This window comes from Anas platyrhynchos, chromosome 12 (genome assembly GCF_047663525.1).
Source record: "Anas platyrhynchos isolate ZD024472 breed Pekin duck chromosome 12, IASCAAS_PekinDuck_T2T, whole genome shotgun sequence".
NCBI classification, from domain to species: domain Eukaryota; kingdom Metazoa; phylum Chordata; class Aves; order Anseriformes; family Anatidae; genus Anas; species Anas platyrhynchos.
In genome coordinates, this window is record NC_092598.1 from 3,621,643 (window position 1) to 3,639,485 (window position 17,843).

A 17,843-nucleotide genomic window follows, 5' to 3' on the forward strand; every position below is an offset into this window, starting at 1 on the left:
AAGAGTCATAACGAACACCCAGCAGATGGATTTCCCTGTTCTCCAGTCTGGAGTAATTGAAGAATTATTGTGCAATTAGTGGCAAGATAATATAGAGCAGAAAATAGATTCGGGGTAGATGTCAAAATTGGGGAGGAGGTGTTGAAGGTAGGGAAAGGGCATGTCATGCTGGCACATGGTTTATGTACTTTTATCTCCTGGATATAATCTATTTTGGGAAAGGTTCCTCCCCAGTCACTGAATGTCCCGAGTCACTTTGGTGACCCTTGCCATCTGGGCAAGATTTCAGTCAAACCAACCAGAACAATAGAGAAGCCTCGATTAGAACTGATTTTCATTGCTCATATGATACGTCTTGCTGACCTTTCAGTGAATCTATTAGCACTGGTCACTGTGACACTAATTTCCCCAAACTGCAAGGAGAAATTAACAACCAAAGGGCCTCCGCTGAGCTCTCCAGCACTGTGCAGTGAGGGTGCAGCCGGGCTGCGGCCAAGCTACAGCCCCCAAACCACATCGCAACAGCATCCACAGCGCATCACTTCATCCCTGAACTCAGTCTAACAACATAATTTGAAGTTGTAGAAACTCACAATTATCAGGATCCTTTTACAAACCTTCGAGAGTACAGCAAAGGAACAGCACCATGTGCAGAGCTTTGATTCGGACGTCCTGCACCTTCTTTGTAAAGAGCTTTTCTAGAGAATTAGATCTCTCGGGAGTGCTTCGTGCTTCTGCCACAAAATCAGGTCAACTAATGCTTTTACAATTCAAAGAACCTCTTCAATCTGATTATTTTTCGCCACTTGAAATTACACTTTGAAACTGCTCTTACAAACGAGCCTTCTGAATTGATGAATTGATGTGAAAAATTAACTCGAGTGCCTGTCAGAGCAATATCCGGACAGTCAGCTGCTGCTGTGGAAGGAACAACTGTGCTGAGCCTAGAACAAGAAACACCAAGACTTCCTTTGTCCCTTTTTGCTTCTAAGCAGGAAATTGTGTGAGCACAAATTAAGGAACCAAACAGGGAGCTCTGAGATCTGATCTCTGCCCAACCCCAGGCACGGCGGGGCTGAGTCTGCACTGCTGGTTTGAGCAGTTCAGAGGAATACGCATGGAGCAGATGGTTCACAGACCTTAAATTCGAGGATACGGACAGAAAATCAGCACCTTTCTCATGCAATGTAAACAAAAAGAAGCCAACAAGAGTAGAAAAGGTGTTGGTTTTAATTCTAGACCAGTGATAAGGGATAAGGAACGCAGTTCTTTTAATTTTCTGTCTCTATGGTAACTGCATAACAGGGCACTCACTACACGCATTGCTCACTGCTTTTACCATCGCACGAGACATACTCATATCTTCTACATGAACTCCAACATACGTTGAGTTCACTGCATTAACACACAAAAGACAAGAAGATGTGGAAGAAATGGAATTAAAATTCCCAATTTCAGATGACAGCTTTGGAGCTCAGCAGACCTGAGCAGTCTCTTTTCACTCACTGGCTTTATCAGTGGGAAAGCAGCGAGTGGGAGGAAAATATTCCCTCTGGTGCAAAAGGAGCTCTTTGTGGGTAACACAAGATGTTTTTTGGTCTGTGCCAGAGATGTGTCTACTTTCTGTCACCTGTACCAACTCTGTTTCAAGCATGGAGATAAGAAGTTGTTGATTTTGTATCTCTGAGCAACAATTTCACCCTGACAGCACACAAAAGCAGACGTGGCATGTGATCACACCACCTAACAAGCTTGGAGAGAGTGGACGGGATGGCCTCAGGCCTTCCTATCTGAGCTCCCACTGCATCTTTTTGAAATTCAAGGGACTTGTCTTGACTTCCACAGTGCCTAGATCTGGTCCTAAGGGAAAAATTGAATCTGCAGATAAGTCAGCTCACAGCATCTCAGCTCTTTTCCCTGACACAAAGGTGGCATCTCGCATCCTCTCACTGACAGAGATAGAAGGAGAGGATGTGAATGAAATCAAACTCAATAGAAGCAGAGTTACAGATGGATGCACCTGTAATGCTGAAAGGAAGGAAATGGCTCAGGGTGATGAGAACCACCTCGGCTGTGTCTAACCTTTGGTGACAAAGCATACGACCTGGGAAATCCCTGGAATGGCCAGGAAGGACTTTTCAGTATAATCCCTGTTTTCTTATGTAAATGTGAGAAAAGTGGACGAGGCCATTCCAGCATGAAGAAAGCCTAACCATATAAAAATATTATTTTTATCTTTTTCTTCTCTTTTCTTTCCTGAATGATACTCTGATGCACATTGAGGTAAGCTCTGATTCACTCCAATTCCAGTAACTACTCTCCCCACACTTTTATTCCAAGTTAATATTACAAAGTTTAATAGTTACCATGTGTGTGACAGGCTATCAGCTCATCAAAGATAAAAGACTGGAGAAAGACAACGTCAATGTTGTCATTATCATTAAGCATTTCACGATGATGAGTTCTGAAAAGGGCACCATGAAAGTTTCTTCCTATACAACACTCAACAGTGGCAGTAACACTGTGGGGTTTTAACCATGTTTTTGTTAGATGCTTCAGTATGCATTTCCCATTAACTAAAGTCTCTCTTCTCAGTGTTTCTCCTTTCTCAGTTCCTCTCTGAGGAAACTATTGCCCTTCCCAGGCTGCTTGTGTTGTTTCAAGTCTGGGCTTACACAGAGAAAGTGGTTTACACAACATTTGGGCCTTGGAGAAAAACAGTCTTCTGTATCTCTTTAGTGTCTCAAGACTGAAGCAAGAACCTAGCACAAAAACAAAAGCAAAATGAAGCAAAAATGACAATGCCAGGAAACAGACCGTGTTCAAGGCAGATTAATTTGCAAGGGGTTTTTCTGCTTGTCTTTCCATTGAAGTACAGAGGAAATAAAAAACAATTAACCTACTTAATTTACTCATGACCTGAAACCAGTAATAAATCATTTTGGAAGTGAATTGAAAGTGCATAACCTCTCCTTAGTTCTCATAACCATGCCTGTCCCTGGAAAACACCACAGTGGGCTCTGCTCTGGTGGGACAGACGGTCAGACACTCGCAGGGTGGCTGCAGCAATGCAGCATAGTCACTGTACTGAGTCCTCCCCGAAATCACAGGCGTGCTTTATTCAAGGTATTAGACTATAACTACAATGAACTTGTGTGGATTGCAAACAGTTTTAAATATATAATGTCCTTATTTCAAGGAATTAGTGACCTCAGTTGGCTCCACCATTCATAGCTCATAACGCTTTTGCTAGTAACAGAGAGAAGGAAATGTTATTTTAAAAACTTTGGGTCAAGTTCACCTATGGCTAATGCACCAGGGAATAATCTGTCCCACTTTGTGCAGCTCAATTTGTTTGACTGTTCACACAGCGACTGTGCCTGTATCTGAGCAAGGAACAAGGCCTACACAGGCAAACATATATAATTCATGGACTTTACTACACTAACGAAAATGCAGTGGCTTTGTGGCAGTGACACGATGCAAAACAATGAGTTTTTACTGTGAATGGCTGCAGGTCACATCAGGCGTTACAACTAAAAGAGTGAGAGGGGGAATGTCAGCACAGCTGGGACACTGACAAGACTGGATGTTTGTACACTTCCTCTTGACAGTGCCTTTGTGCAATTTCCTCTTTCTAGCCCCAGACCTTGTCCTTTCACCTCATTGCTCGTCCTCCGTTCTCTTTTGTTTTGCCCACTGGCACTCTGCCTTTCCCCTCTCCTCCCACTGAGCTTTTCCATACTCTCCTGCTACATCCTTCAGCTGCAGCAGCTTTTCTCTCCCTCTCCAGCCACCTTCCCACTTCCATTCCATCCTTCTTCAAATCTGGGGTTTTGACATCAATTTGGCATCAACATTTAGTAAAATGTTTTTGATGAAAGCATACACTGTTGTGTGAGCCATGTCATGCACGTATTTCACACTCAGAGCAGGCTGAAATAAAGGTGTGGAAGAAAGCCTGGTTAATTTAGCTCGTGTTTGGTTCAGCTGATGTCCCCAGGCTGATCCACCAGATCTGCTTCATCCCCTTGCAGTCTCCTCAGGCCACTGCCTCATCTGGGGAACTGCATAAAAAAAATCAGAATTAATCTTCGTGTGTGTTTTGTTCTGTGCTGAGCACACTAGTCTGCACTGAGTTTTCCTGGAGTACATGGAGCTCCAGGAACCTCGGGTGTGCTGCAGTTTCTGCCTGACCAGCAGGAATCAGGAAGAACAAGGTGCAAATGTTCAGCTGAAGTTTTGAGTAATCTTACAGAGTATTTGGCAGAATGATGAGCACTCTCCAAAGTCAGAGAGAAATGCCAAGAATTGCTGGTGCTGTGACCACATTGCTGACTATGCACATATGCTAAATACCAGATTGAATCTAATAGATATCTGATATATATCAGCAAAATATTTTTAAGTAGATGCTGTAAAATACAAGCTAAATTTACTAATTTCCCTCCCACTTTATCCCTACAAAGGGATTTTTAAGTTTATAAAGATACCACAAGACCTGCTGCATCCCCAGTGACAGATAACATGGATGAAACACGGAAAGCCTTTAAGAATGCCCATAAGAGCAGTTGCTCATTTAGGATCTCAGAGCCAGAATAGCATCCATTTGAAACAAGACGACGAATTTAGGTCAGGAGAACATAATTACCCACGCTGGAGTGTGTCCAGGTTACCTGGATTACTGCTGCTAAAAAAAGCAGAACGGGACCATCAGTGAGCACAAGTGATTAGGATCTGCGTTTAGCAAAAGCTTTTAAAGATACTAATGCGAATTAACCATCCCATTCCAACCAACTTTTGGTATGAGCTGGGCATCTGCTTCATTAAAATCTCTGGGTTACGCTGTAGCATTCAGCTGGTGCTTTCTGGTTAGTCACAGCAGTAAATGAAATTTATTTTTCCCTAAGCTCTAAATACAAAAAAAAAAAGTAACATAACATAGAGGTCTTCAAAATAAAAAAATAAATTAAAAAATGCTACTAAGTGTGAAACAACTGACAGCTAGACACCTCTTTTTACCTTTTATTTTTGGGCCCTCTGTGGTCTCAGTCCTGCAAAGAACCTCCAGACTGAACAGGATTAAGGGCTCTCATTCCTATGAGCCATAAATTGGTATCTCCAGCTTTAAACTTATTAGAAAGTCATAGTTCCCCCAAATCTACTGCAATATGCATCTGTAAAGCACAATATATTTCCAAATGTAGGTTAAGAGGGTAAACTGGGTAGCAGTCTTTGCACAACAGGAGCTTTGGTAGAACATCCTTGTGCAAGGTTCCTCTCTGTGTTCATGCCAACTCGGTCAGGCTGACCTGCTTTTTTATAATCTGTCACGAACCAACACTTCTCCTTGCCTTCTATGCATTCAGCTTTCAAAGAAATTAAAACTGGCAGACCTGTCATTCCCAGAACAATGGCTAGTGCTAACGGACACAGAAACATGGGCATGATCAGCATTGAATAATCCCTGACAATTTTCCTTTCTGTGCTAGCCTGTCCCTTGTAGACCTCTCTACTATGTTTGCTGACTCACAAATCCTTCCGTGCAGCAGACTTAAGACTTTATTATAAATACACTAATAACCTGAGCTGTTGCTACTGCTGGCTGCTAATCTCCTGCTTGGGGCACTGATAATAACGAGTTCTTACATTCCTTTATTTTCCATGAGGGAGAGCTAAACTGAATGGATTTTTTAATCGGACATCTGCCCTGTAGGATTCTACAGCTACTTATTCCCACTTCCACTTTCTGGGGAAGGGACAGATTGCCTCGGTTATTTTGCTTGCGGGCAGAAGAAAGTCCCTCCTTTGTCAGTGTGAATTGCGTTATTCAGCAAGAACTGCTGCAGTTACTTATTTTGAAGGGCCGCTGTACTTAACACAAGTGCTCAGGGAACACGGATCTGCGACTCGATGGCGTGTCAGAAGCACAGCAGCCTTCTCTCCGTGCCTTTTAACATGAGCAATATGAACAGGACACAGAGCTGGCCCTGCATCCTGGCGAGAGACCACAACCAGTTCAGGAAGGAGGCTGGGACTGGAGCTGAGCACAATCAGGGAGGAGGAAGTCACACAAAACCCCTCGCCAGCAGAAGGTCATCCTAGCTTCCCCATTCATACTTTCATTCTGCAATGCTAATCGAGAAAGCTAATTATATATAAGCCAGGGCTCACACTGGAAGGAATCACAAAATTAGAAAGGCCTCCCACCCCCTCACACTTCTCTGTTCAGCCCTAGAGTATTATTAATCTCCTAACACCCTTTCAGTTTAATTCAGTCATGGCAAGCACATGTACAAATTAGACTTCTGCTCCCTAATTTGCACATGCTCCTGCGTCTTGAACATTAAGTCTTTACAGATCATTTAGGGAAAATTGGTCAAAATTCAATAACAAATTGTGCTGCCACTACAAAAGGCAGTTGCTGCAAAACCTCTGCTTTCCTTGGGTACATGTTGATTTTCACGTTAGCTTGTGAAAGAGCCCTCAAAACATGATTTCTAAAATATTAAATAAAGTATTAAAAATTAAAATATTAAATGAATTAATAATGAACTCTAAAAATGTAAATATTCTACTTTGGCTTTATGCCCAGGAAATATATATTTATATATACATAAACTTGTGCGTTTTAATTCAGAAGTAATAGGATTGATACCCTAATTACTGCTAAGCTGCTGTGTGCTGTGCTGTGTTGCATGCCTGAGGTGGGGAAGGGGAAACCACTCATGAACCATTTCCCTGGGACTATCTGCATGTTGCATCTATCATTTTGTATGCACTGAAACTTGTTCGTTATCAGAACTACAATCTGAGAGGCTACAGCTGCTCAAACCCAGCATGACAAAAAAAAAGAAAAAGAAAATCTTCCCACAGTAAGCATGAAGGCACTACTGAACCGACCTCCTTATTTAACAAATGTACTCATGAAACACCATCGTGTAAGAGCAGGATTAAATACTGTACACTCTGTTCTTTAAAGCTCAATCAGACAATAACAATATAATCCCTCATGCCACCATAATTTTCCTTTAGTATCAGCACTTCCTCAGATCATTCCTATTCACTTTGGCCTGGCTGCTCTGCTACTCCTGTTTAAAAAATAAATTGAAATCTCTCTTTCCAATATATCAAACAAGTAAGAGATAATCAAAGCCAGATATGTCTGGAAACTCACCAAGGAATGTTTGCTAGAGAATTGAAAAAATCTTTTTGGCTGAATTATCCCAATTTCCTGTTGCAGCTGCTGTGATCCAGGAAATCCCCCCACCCATACAGCTGGTTCCCCTTTCAGCCAAAGGATGCAAGTGCCAATGTGTTGTTCCATACGTTGTGCACACCGCACCCATTTGTGTAAAACCTTGGACAGGCTTAGAGGGAGTTAACAGATGGACAAAATCAGTTGAGATAAATCAGGAGATATTCAGGATCATACCTATAAAGAAACCTCCTGTTTCTGCTAATTGATAATCTTGCGATAAATTCTAGGCAGGTAGCAGAAAGATGAATTGTGTAACCGTGGAGCCACTGATAACATCCAGTGTGACTCAGAGCAAATAAAGGAGAAGTTTTTCCTCAGAAGCAGAGAAAATATTAGCTGTGTAGGAATCAGTCCTGTCTATGAGGGCCATGGACACAAAGGTCAGTGTGCTGAACAGAATCGCCTTTCATAGCCTAGTCTGGATGAGGAAAATGGTTGTGAAGTGCATTCAGCATATGGGAAATAAAACACTACGGAAGATCCCCCAGAGCTATTCTCCCAGACTGTGGGCAAGCAAAGGAATTCCCCAAATCTCCTGCTCAGCACAAAGCTCATCTGATGGACAGAGCTTTGTGTGAATATGTTATTTGCATAAGTAGGATAAGGATAGAAAAATTAAAGGTCTAATTATGCCACCATAAAAAAAGATATCCACAGTGGGACCAAGCAAGCAGCTAGACTGTGGACTGTGATGGTTTGGGCAGAGAAGCCAAATAAGTTTCCACCCACGAAAGCTCACATCATGCTTCATCCTGCAGCTAGAAGGGTGCACGGAGCTAGTGAGTAGCTGCTTCTGCGATCGAATTAGTAACCTTTGTGAGCAGGATGTAAGGAATAGGTGAGCAATAATCTCTTAAACCACTCCTGCAAAACCTAACAGAGCTTCTCTCCCAGGACTCTAAAAGTTTTGGCACAGAGAAAATGCACCAAAGCTTTTCTTGCTGCAGTGAGTGCCTTTCCAAGGCAGAGCAATGCACAACCAGCAGTTACAGGCCTCACCCCACCAAGATGTTCTGCAACTGAACTGGGTGATTTCATTGCTGATCTGAGCAACTGGGAAACAATAACCTGATATGGCCCCTGACCCCAAAAGCAGCTGCATTTGCTCAGCCTCACGAAGCCGAGGAACAAAGGGCTCCCCGCACACAAAGGGGCCATGATGAAACTGCTACAGGCCCATCTGCTCAGACGTGATTTCTGTGGTGGAGAAAATAGGAGAGGAAGGGAGAAAGCCCTTAACGTGCAAACCTTTTGGGGTTTTAGTCTGAATCCTTCACAGCATGTGATTGAGGTTGCCATAGTAATCCTCAGCCTTTTGGAATAAAGGTAGAACTGGAGCAACGTGGAAGGTGGCGGGCATGCTCATGGCAGGCCTCCCACAGCTGCCTGGGCCCTGCAACCGCCTGCAGCATCAACGAACAGGCACATGCATCACATCAAGATTTCTTGTGGGGGTAAAAGGATTGCTACAACTACTTAGTACAACTAAAAAGTGTCTTTTAGGCACAAATTCTTATTTTGAAGCCTCTTATCCTAAAGTCTACCAAGCCACCTCCTCACATTGGAGAGGGGCAGGAACAGAGGCTGCTTGCTCAGCACAGGCAGTCGACAAAGCTGGGCCTTTAGGGCAGGTCTGGGCCTCACAGCAGCCATGCTTGGGAGCTTCAGAGTGGAAAATTATAAACCTGGGATCTAGTCCCACACGTGATGAAATCAATGAAGTTTGATGCTACCTTCAGGCAACAGGGCTGAATTCTGGATGGGGGGGGAAAAAAAACAACACCCCCCCCCCCCCCCCCCCCCCCACACACACACACACTATCAATACTTACAAAACTGCCTTGCCCCCTTCAAAAAGCCAAGGTTATTCTGCAAGGCATCCATTTGATTTTTAGGTCACACTTAGCACCTCAAATGGGGTATTTAACTCCCAGGGTATATGGAGGGTGATCCCCTAATCCTGTAGGAGCTTTTTCTGGAGTGATATACAAAAAAATAAAGGCTGTAGCTCCACTCTGTTACAAGGAGGAAGAGATCCCACTGCAACTCATATTCTGCAACTTTCTAATCAAAACTTTTAGTGGGGAGGAGGAGGCCATGGGAGGTGGGTGTAAAACCACAGCCATGACACATCTCTCTCCAGGGTATCTGTGTTTTGCTCACATTTCTTGGCTCCTGGCTTTCTTGTTACTTGCATGGGAGCTGAAGCCAACACTTCTGCAAGTCTTTCTGATCACTTGAGAAGGCACCAGCAGCTCCAGCTCAGCACCAAAGCAAAGCTATATGTTAAAGAAAAGGTCACAGCATTCAGCTCCACAGAGGCCCACAGGATGAAGACAGCTTGCAAGGGATCTGGAAAAGACCTACTCTTTTCAAGCCGGTTCTTTACTAGTCTGAGACTTGGCATCTTCTGACACAGCCTTGTATGTCCCTGGGGTTAGCCACTGTCCGAGAAGAGCTCAGGGCTGAGACAGGGATGTAGGAGGCAGGCAGGTATGTCCTGCAGGCATCCTTGCCTTTGGGGAACACTGCAATCCAGCTGCTTCTGGTACATAAATTACTTTGGGATAATGGGCCAGGGCAAAAGCATTGACTTGCTTCTCAGGAAGGCTTTTTGCATCTTATTCATTGTGTTTTCAGTGGAAGTTCTCAACTCATTAGTATTTAGAGAGGTTTTGCAGAGAATACATTTCTGACGAACTCCTGGGAGGTTAGTGATATTGGAGTAATAGTAAGGTACTATTAATATGGCTGTAGGAACCAACTAGGCATTATCTAGAACAACCTCTTGTTGTGCCAGAAGCAGCAAAGGAATAAACCAGGCTATTTTGAGAGGAAAAGAAAAAAGAACAACATTTTTAAAAATAGCAGTTATCAGCCTAACCAGTTCCCCAGTTCAGGTCACTGACTGGTCAACCAGAGAGCTGCATAGGCTGGCATTGCCATTAAGACAAAAAACACACACTGAACTTCCTCTCTGGCCTCTGGCTAGTTACCAAATCTTTGACTGGTCAAATGACAACAGGCGTTATGGAAGGTAAAATCCACAGCCTATATTATTCAGGCTTTGGTACTGAATTTGTATAAAAACAACAGGATCTAGCCCTGGGATGTGTGTTAAAGAGGCAAATTATAATTCCTGTAAAAACTTAGCATAAGTAGGACTGGATCTTGTCTCTATTCATAAAGTACTTGGGGAGTAACATTCCCATTAAAAATGGCAGAACTTATAATGATTCCAGGAAGGGTAAAAGAGAACATCTTTATTAGCCGGAATTTCTGCATTTACCTCACTCAAGAAGTCAGCACAGCATGGCCTTTCAGGAGGAATCTCAAGGGAGTGAGGCTGAGTATTCCTCTTAACACTTGAGACAATATCATCCTTTTATACAGCAGGTTTTTTCCCCCTACAGATTCACATGCATTTTTATTCTATTACCATTAATTTTATCCAATTTTGACTCCAAAGCCAAATAGCCTGTGTTGCTAAACCTCCAGTGACAAGAAGCAGTGCTCTTTTAACCAAGCTCCCATTAACCCTGGTACAGTGGCTTTTTAATAACCCCCTGAATTCAGCATGCTTTGTGTTGCTGCATGGCCTGGACAGGCAGTTATTGCACACGTTATAGTGGATACTGCATTAAACATCTGTTCTGCAAAATAAGCAAACTCTCCAGCTGCACAAATTGCTAGGTAGTGTTGGGACTGTTTGGTGCTGTGGTCATTCACTTGACTTAAAACAAAATAAAAACAAAAAATCCACCACTCATGCAAGCCTTAACAAGAGAGTCTGGTGCACGCCAGCTGTCAGGATGGGAAAAGCACCGTAATAGGAGTGATTAAAAGCTCACAACGGCAACAGACATGCTACCGTCTTTTAATAGTGTCATGGCTGCTCTGTGTAGCCTGCCAAATTACCTCTGTCATCTTTGCTTTATTGTTTTTCATTCTACAGAACTAACCCCAGCAACTTGGCACCTACATAGACTTCTCTAATCATTGTTGTATTTATTACAATTATTATATAGCAGGTACAATAAAGAGATCAGATAAACTCCAAGTTATACTACAACTCTGTGCCATAAAACCTACACTTTGACATATTACTAAAGTAGTGATGAGGTACCAAAATTGCCACTAAGGTGACCAGGGGAGGGCCCTCATTTAACACTACAGATAACACAGGAGCAGTGGTCTGGGAAGGAAAGATTTCCATGTACTTGGAAGAACTCAGATCTCAGACTACCCCAATGAGCTTTTGCAAACGAATCAGCCTCTTTGTCCCTCTATGAGTTGCCTCAGGCAGTGTGGATGTGCAGGATACCTGAAGTTTCTCTAGGTTTTCTATAAAATATTATCTCACCTCTCTGAAGCATAAAGGAGACCCTGAGGAAAAACAAACAACGCTGTCCTCCATTTCTGAATGATGTTTCTCCACACACATTTCATGTGGGATAAAAATAGCTTTAAACCCTGGGTTAAGTAAGCTTCTTAGAATCGGAAAACCTGCTTCAAGTGGGAAATGGAGCCACAACTGAGACACCACAAAAAGGCCTCAGTTTCAGTGAATACTGAGATCTCCTGGTATCATTTTGTGTGTCCAAGAGGGAACTTACTAACATTGAAGTGCCGTCAGCAAAGAGCAGAGTAAGCATGAACAGGGAGCTGTTTGGAAAGAGGGTGTGGGTGTCTACTTCCCCTTTCCATGTTTCTCTCTCAAGATCAGACTAAGTTCCTTTTCAAGACTAACTGGAAGCTTTACAAATAAAAGTATATCTACAAGAAAAGTTGCAAACCTATTCTGCATATCTCAGCAATACATCAGGAAAGGGTAGTAAACCTACAAGGTGGTCAAGATCTTGGCTACAGACAACATTTGGAACATCTGAACAAATACACAAAGTCCCTTAACTTTTTTCTTTTTTACATTCCAGCCTGATGCACTAGATGATCTTTACCTCTGGAAATTGTCAGTTAGGGGTTTCAGATAGTTCCATTTTTTTTAATTGTATTTATTTTTTATTTTATTTTTCTCTTCCTCCTCTAAACAGCTTAACCAGGAAAGATTCTTGTAACCCTGAAAAAGGACAGGTCTCCTGTGCCTACTCAGTGATGAACCACTGCATATTTTTTGAGTTTTCTGTAGAATTCTCCATGGATGATTTTGCTAGGAGTCCTTTGAAGAAAAGGAAGAAATTTGTGAGTCACTTAAAAATCTCTCCCTTTAGACAAAGGACTGACTCACCCACCTTAGTGGGCACAGGTATTACGCAGAAAACCCAACCTGTGCTTCTGTTGGTATCTTTGGAAGGCGATTTACTCCTTGTGGCCAGGTAGCTGTCCATGCAGTGCTTTACAAGGCCTGAAGCCAGAAGTGAGGCAAGTACCACACTGCAAAAGAGAGAGAATTGAAGGGGAAGAGAAAATTTCTAGTTTTATTTTATTTCAAAATAGACAGATATCCAGCAGGATTTTAATCCAGGATTATGACGACTATATAAAATAGATTGAATATGTCTTTCCCCTACAAAAGTCAGCCACCAAAGCTAGCTGAAGCTAGTTAAAACACTCAACACAATGTCACATCACCAGTACCTTTTATTTAGCTAGCAGCAACCCAGATGCTGCATGCAGATAAAGGGATGCTGGTCTGACTGGAAGCAATTGAATAATGTTGTATGAACTCCGTACCACACAGACACAGTCACTAAAATACACCATCTTTTGTGAAGACCAAGAAGTTTAAGAGCACTAGTGTTAAGGGGGAAAAGAGGAAATTCACAATGAGGGAATGATTTTGGGGCTCAATGCAAGAAGCACTGGGTGAAACCTTGTGGCCTCTGTCACGTAGAAGGCAGCTTAGAGCATTATAATCATCTCACTTACTTCAAAAATCAATGTGCTGTGGCACACATAAGGAAATAGACTTCCTAAGAAAAAGCAACACTAAATATACATCAGAACTATGATGTACAAGGTAAAGCAAGCAGATGATGCAGGCTGGTTTTCCACATGCGAATTACACTGATGGTCTAAGAGCAGGACCACGAGTCCTCTGCCTCAGGATAAACAGCACACAAGAACAGATTTGTAGCAGAAAGATTAGGCTACATGCACTTTATACCACTTCGAACCACCCTGCTTATGGCTCTTCTCATTTTTTTGGCAGTTTCTTCTCACACATATTAACAGATCTTTCACAGAAACTTTTCAGCATTGCTTTCCATGCAAATTTCACCTCCAAAAGCACAGAGGACTGGGTGTTTAAAAACTGTTAGGACAGCATATGTAAGACAACACTGAAAAGGCAGCCAAACAAAAAAAACAGTAAGCAGGAAATTCAGCACAGGAAAATGTAAACTGAATAAGAAGTTCACAGGAAAAGTATTTGATACACCACCGTTTAATATTTAAATCATCAGCTTCCCTAACGCATATCATAACAGGGCAGATGTTTGTCATTTTCCCCCCACTAACAGTTGCAGCGAGTGGCTATCAGCATTTTAACATTTTATCCCCAAATTTGTCATATCTCTGCTCTCTTCTATAGCCATTCTACACCCAGAGAAAACTAATTTCAAAGCTTGGTTTTCCTTTTTTTGCATTTCAGTGCATGACTAAGAACATGCCCAGGTATTAGCTAGTTCTGGAAACTACCCAATAAAGAAATCTAAGTACCGTGTTACTTGAAAAACTGACAGACTGTCACTTCATGTATCTGCTGTTTTCAACGTGCCCAGCCTACCAGCAAGCTAGGTTTTATTTATTCAAAAAAAAAAAAAATAAAAATTAATAATTTCTAAAAACAAATCCCTCTGAGAATTTTGCAATTTGTCAGCAAACAAAGCAAGTGGCAGAACTTCTCAGATAAATTAGTTTTAATGAATTATTCACCAAAGCTTGCTGTATACGAAGCAGGGAACAATTCTGTATTAACAGACAGAACGAGGAGAATGATTTAACGGATATTTTTCATCTTTTGTTTCTACAAAGTGAAAAGGACTAGAAACATCCTTTTGTGTGCCCTTCTTCATTGCCTTTAGCACTAGGACCTAAAGCAGATTTAACATGCAGCATATGATAACATGTTTACTAACATAACATTGCATCACATATTTTTACTTTTTCTAGTACAACAACAACAAAAGAAATTCCTAAAAAATTAAAGGAAAATTACACCAAAATAACTACAAAGTCCTCAAAAGACATTGTCAGGGACTAGGGTACCTTCAGAGCAGCCCTTCTAGCAGTCTTACCCCAGGGCCTATTCAAAGCCACTCAATCACTCCACTCACATCCTCATCATTTCCTTTTAAGCAATAGCTGGAAATAGCCCCATCTGCTTTAAAAATCAAAGAGCAGCAGCTGGCGATCAGTCCTCTTTATAGAAGTCTGTGAGACTTAGGGATATTGTCCTGAGCAACTCAGTCAAAATTAATTATAACCTAGATGGAATTAATTAGAGGCTATCTTTATTTCATCTCCATTGTTGTGCAGACAATTGTTTAGCTATCCCTCACATGGCTCGGTAATTACAGTAAGATGAAACCACTTGAAATGAAAAGTCCTGAATGGGCTTTGATTTAAATTTACGAGAGTGGGGTTGTGGAGGTGGGGGGAAAAATACTGATTGTGAAACGTATGGCAGATCTACACACAGAATGAGATTTGTCAGTTCCTGTTATCACTCACTTGTGGCATCCAAACAGAAAAGTTGCCTCTCAACAATATACTGCATGAGGAGTACAAACGGGTGGCTATATATTTGGAAGAACACAGACCCGTAACTTTGGTTAGATAAATGACCAAGACTTCAAGACTCGAATGCTTCACGTGGCTGAGGGCTTGGTCTGTTTGTTCTGAAATGAATCCATCAGCACAGCAAAGAAAAAAAGAATGCTATGTTAATGTCCTATGTATAAACATATACACATGTAATGGTCTGCACGTGTGTATAGCTGTATAATGTGTGTATTTCTGTATACAGACACTCACATACATCTGCTAACTTGACAGCATATGGTTCCTTTTGTTTCTGCCAGTAGGCACTCAGGGGTTGTTTATTAGGTATTCTTGCAGCATGGTGATCAGATGTTAAAATACCTTTCAGCTGGACATGAGAAAGGTGCTGCCAACTTGCCATGCTTAGTGAGTCCATGTCTTCTGGTTAGAGGAAAATCCCTTCTATTCAGAAGTGGCTTTTTGTAAAGAAAACAAGAAGAAAAAAAAAAAAAAAAAAAAAGAGAGAGAGAGAGAGAGAAAAAATGAAAAAAGGGAGTGGAGGGGGGAGTTTTGCTGGAGCTCTGTTATAATATTCAGAAGACTTCAGATTTAGGAAGTCTTCCCCTTGTAGCTGAAGGTCAAAGAAATCTCCTGCAATCAGTGATGTGCAAGGAACCAATGTTTTTATCTGGCACTGTAGGAGTGAGTTCCTCGAGGCACTCGAATACCAACCCAGATCAAATGGCTCCAATCAGCATTTCCACACCCTGCTCTGGAGGCTGGCAGACGTGTGTCTAAAGCGATGCCCAGCTTCCCAGGCTGGCTGCAAGGAAAGGCTCTCTTCAGGACTGAGAGGAGATGGTGGCAGTTCTGTGTGGTCTCTCATTACTAATATCCTTCATTGTATTGTAGGAATCAAATTCTCTAATTTGATAGTATTAAAATAGTTTGAGAACAGAAAAACAAGCAAACAAAATCCACCCTGGGAGGGGAAAACCCACCCATCTCATTGTAATCTATTATAATGACCTCTCCCTATAAACATAGAGAAGCTCAATTCAGCTCAAATCATAATCTCTCTTTCACCAGGGCTTGTGGCAGGCTAAACCCAAGATGACTCCCCCAACAGACACAACTGCTCCATGCTTCCAGGGGTAATAAATAACGTTGCCATTCTTGCAACTGGCAAACATGGGTTTGGCCCTCCTGGGAGTTAAACTAAGCTGAGCCAGTAGCACACAAGTGGAGGTGGAACTGGATGCTTAATTTATGTGGTGCCTGCTGCTAGGAAGATCCAGAGGCCCTAGGTCACGTAGAGACTATTTTTAGAGAATGAAACCCTATGAAATTATCATGAGCTTCAGATGTATAATACATGAGGGGGCAGGGGGGCCTGGGCTCAATCTGGCTTTTCTTACAGCGAGTGGCTCACGACAGAAGCTTTGCCTCATCAGTCTGGTGGCAACCTCAAGCGAAGGAGGGGGGCAGCAAAGAAAATTGGTCTCACTGAGAGCCCCGCAAAGCCTTCTGAATAGATCCCAAACTTGTCTGAGAGCAACTCAAGTTAAAATCATCTCTCTGCACCAGTGCAGCTCCCTTTGGTACTACGCTACTGATTTTGCCATGGATGTACAGAGTTATACCTTGTATGATGAATTCATACACTGAAATGTCCCCAGTTATACAAGACAAACACAAAATAATCAGAAAAAAATAAGCTTAAAAAATTACATGACTCTCTTATGATTGTCAGGGGTATGAGAGAAGAACTACTTACCTGCAGCAGTAAATGGAAGATGCATTTTTTCCTTAGACCCTACCAGTCCTGTGACACTGCCTTAATTTTAAAATATATAGTTAATTTATTTTTATGTTTATTTCCCCCCCCTCTGGAGAACAACTACAGGTTACTGAGTTGCTTCCCAGAAATACTACAATCAAACTGTGGCATGCAGGAAAAGGTCATCAATTATATTTCTTTGGTAGAGCAGGGAAAAGCTTAATTAATTCAAAAAACAAAAACAAACCAACCAACCAACCAAACAAAAAAACAACGTGTTTTAAAAAATGACATCTTCCCAATAGGTAATTGGTTTAATGAATAGGAATTTTAGTCTAAATCCAAACTGGCCACTAAAGGTTCTCCATAAGTTAGCAAAAAAAATGTGATTTATATATGTGCTCGAAATCCTAAATATTTCACACACCTCTGTTCAAAGGTATCTTTCTGCAATACAGAAAGACTCATTTTAATCTTAACAGGGCAAGACAGATTATTTACAGTTTCTCTGGCACTAGAGGAGGATTTAATAACTATGTATCCCAACCAGCCACACTATAAAAATTATTTCCCATGTTTAATTAGAAAATAGATGAGATCAGTTTATTTAAAATGGTACTCGAAGTAAGCAATTAAGTGCTTCACTAAAGAGGAGTACGTGCTGTAAATCTGGCCTTTCATTACACGTACAACTCCTAGCACAAAAGGTTTCCAGTAGCAGAGAGGAGCTTGCAGGCATTGCTTTAATAAAAATATGCTATTTAAGAATATTGTGATGTATTTCCACCGCCTCTGGGGGACTTAGGCTAATACAGCCTATTATCTGGCCTTATTACATAGAACTAAGTGTGCAATTAATTGGCAATCTGTAGTGGATTATGGCAATATTCCAGATGGATGGGGATTTATCACAGCATTTTTCAGCAGCGGCTACTGCAATTTCCTACATTTGGGACACTGAATTTACAAGAACACATTTCTTTCTCAGGTAGGTCTTCTGAGCAAGAATTTCCATTTCCTTTTGACATCAGAGGCAACAGCTCGAGATGTATCACAAAGCACCTGCGAGATAACACAATA

General features: G+C 41.7%; 1 long non-coding RNA gene across 1 annotated transcript; it reads right to left on the bottom strand.

The window, feature by feature from the left end:
• Positions 1–2,304: 2,304 nt before the first annotated feature.
• Positions 2,305–15,079, bottom strand: LOC110354694 (uncharacterized). Its single transcript, XR_005268957.2, has 3 exons — positions 14,489–15,079; positions 3,890–4,067; positions 2,305–2,762 (listed from the first exon to the last, which is right to left on the bottom strand). It is a non-coding gene; the product is annotated as an uncharacterized lncRNA (long non-coding RNA).
• Between the last annotated feature and the right edge of the window lie 2,764 nt (positions 15,080–17,843).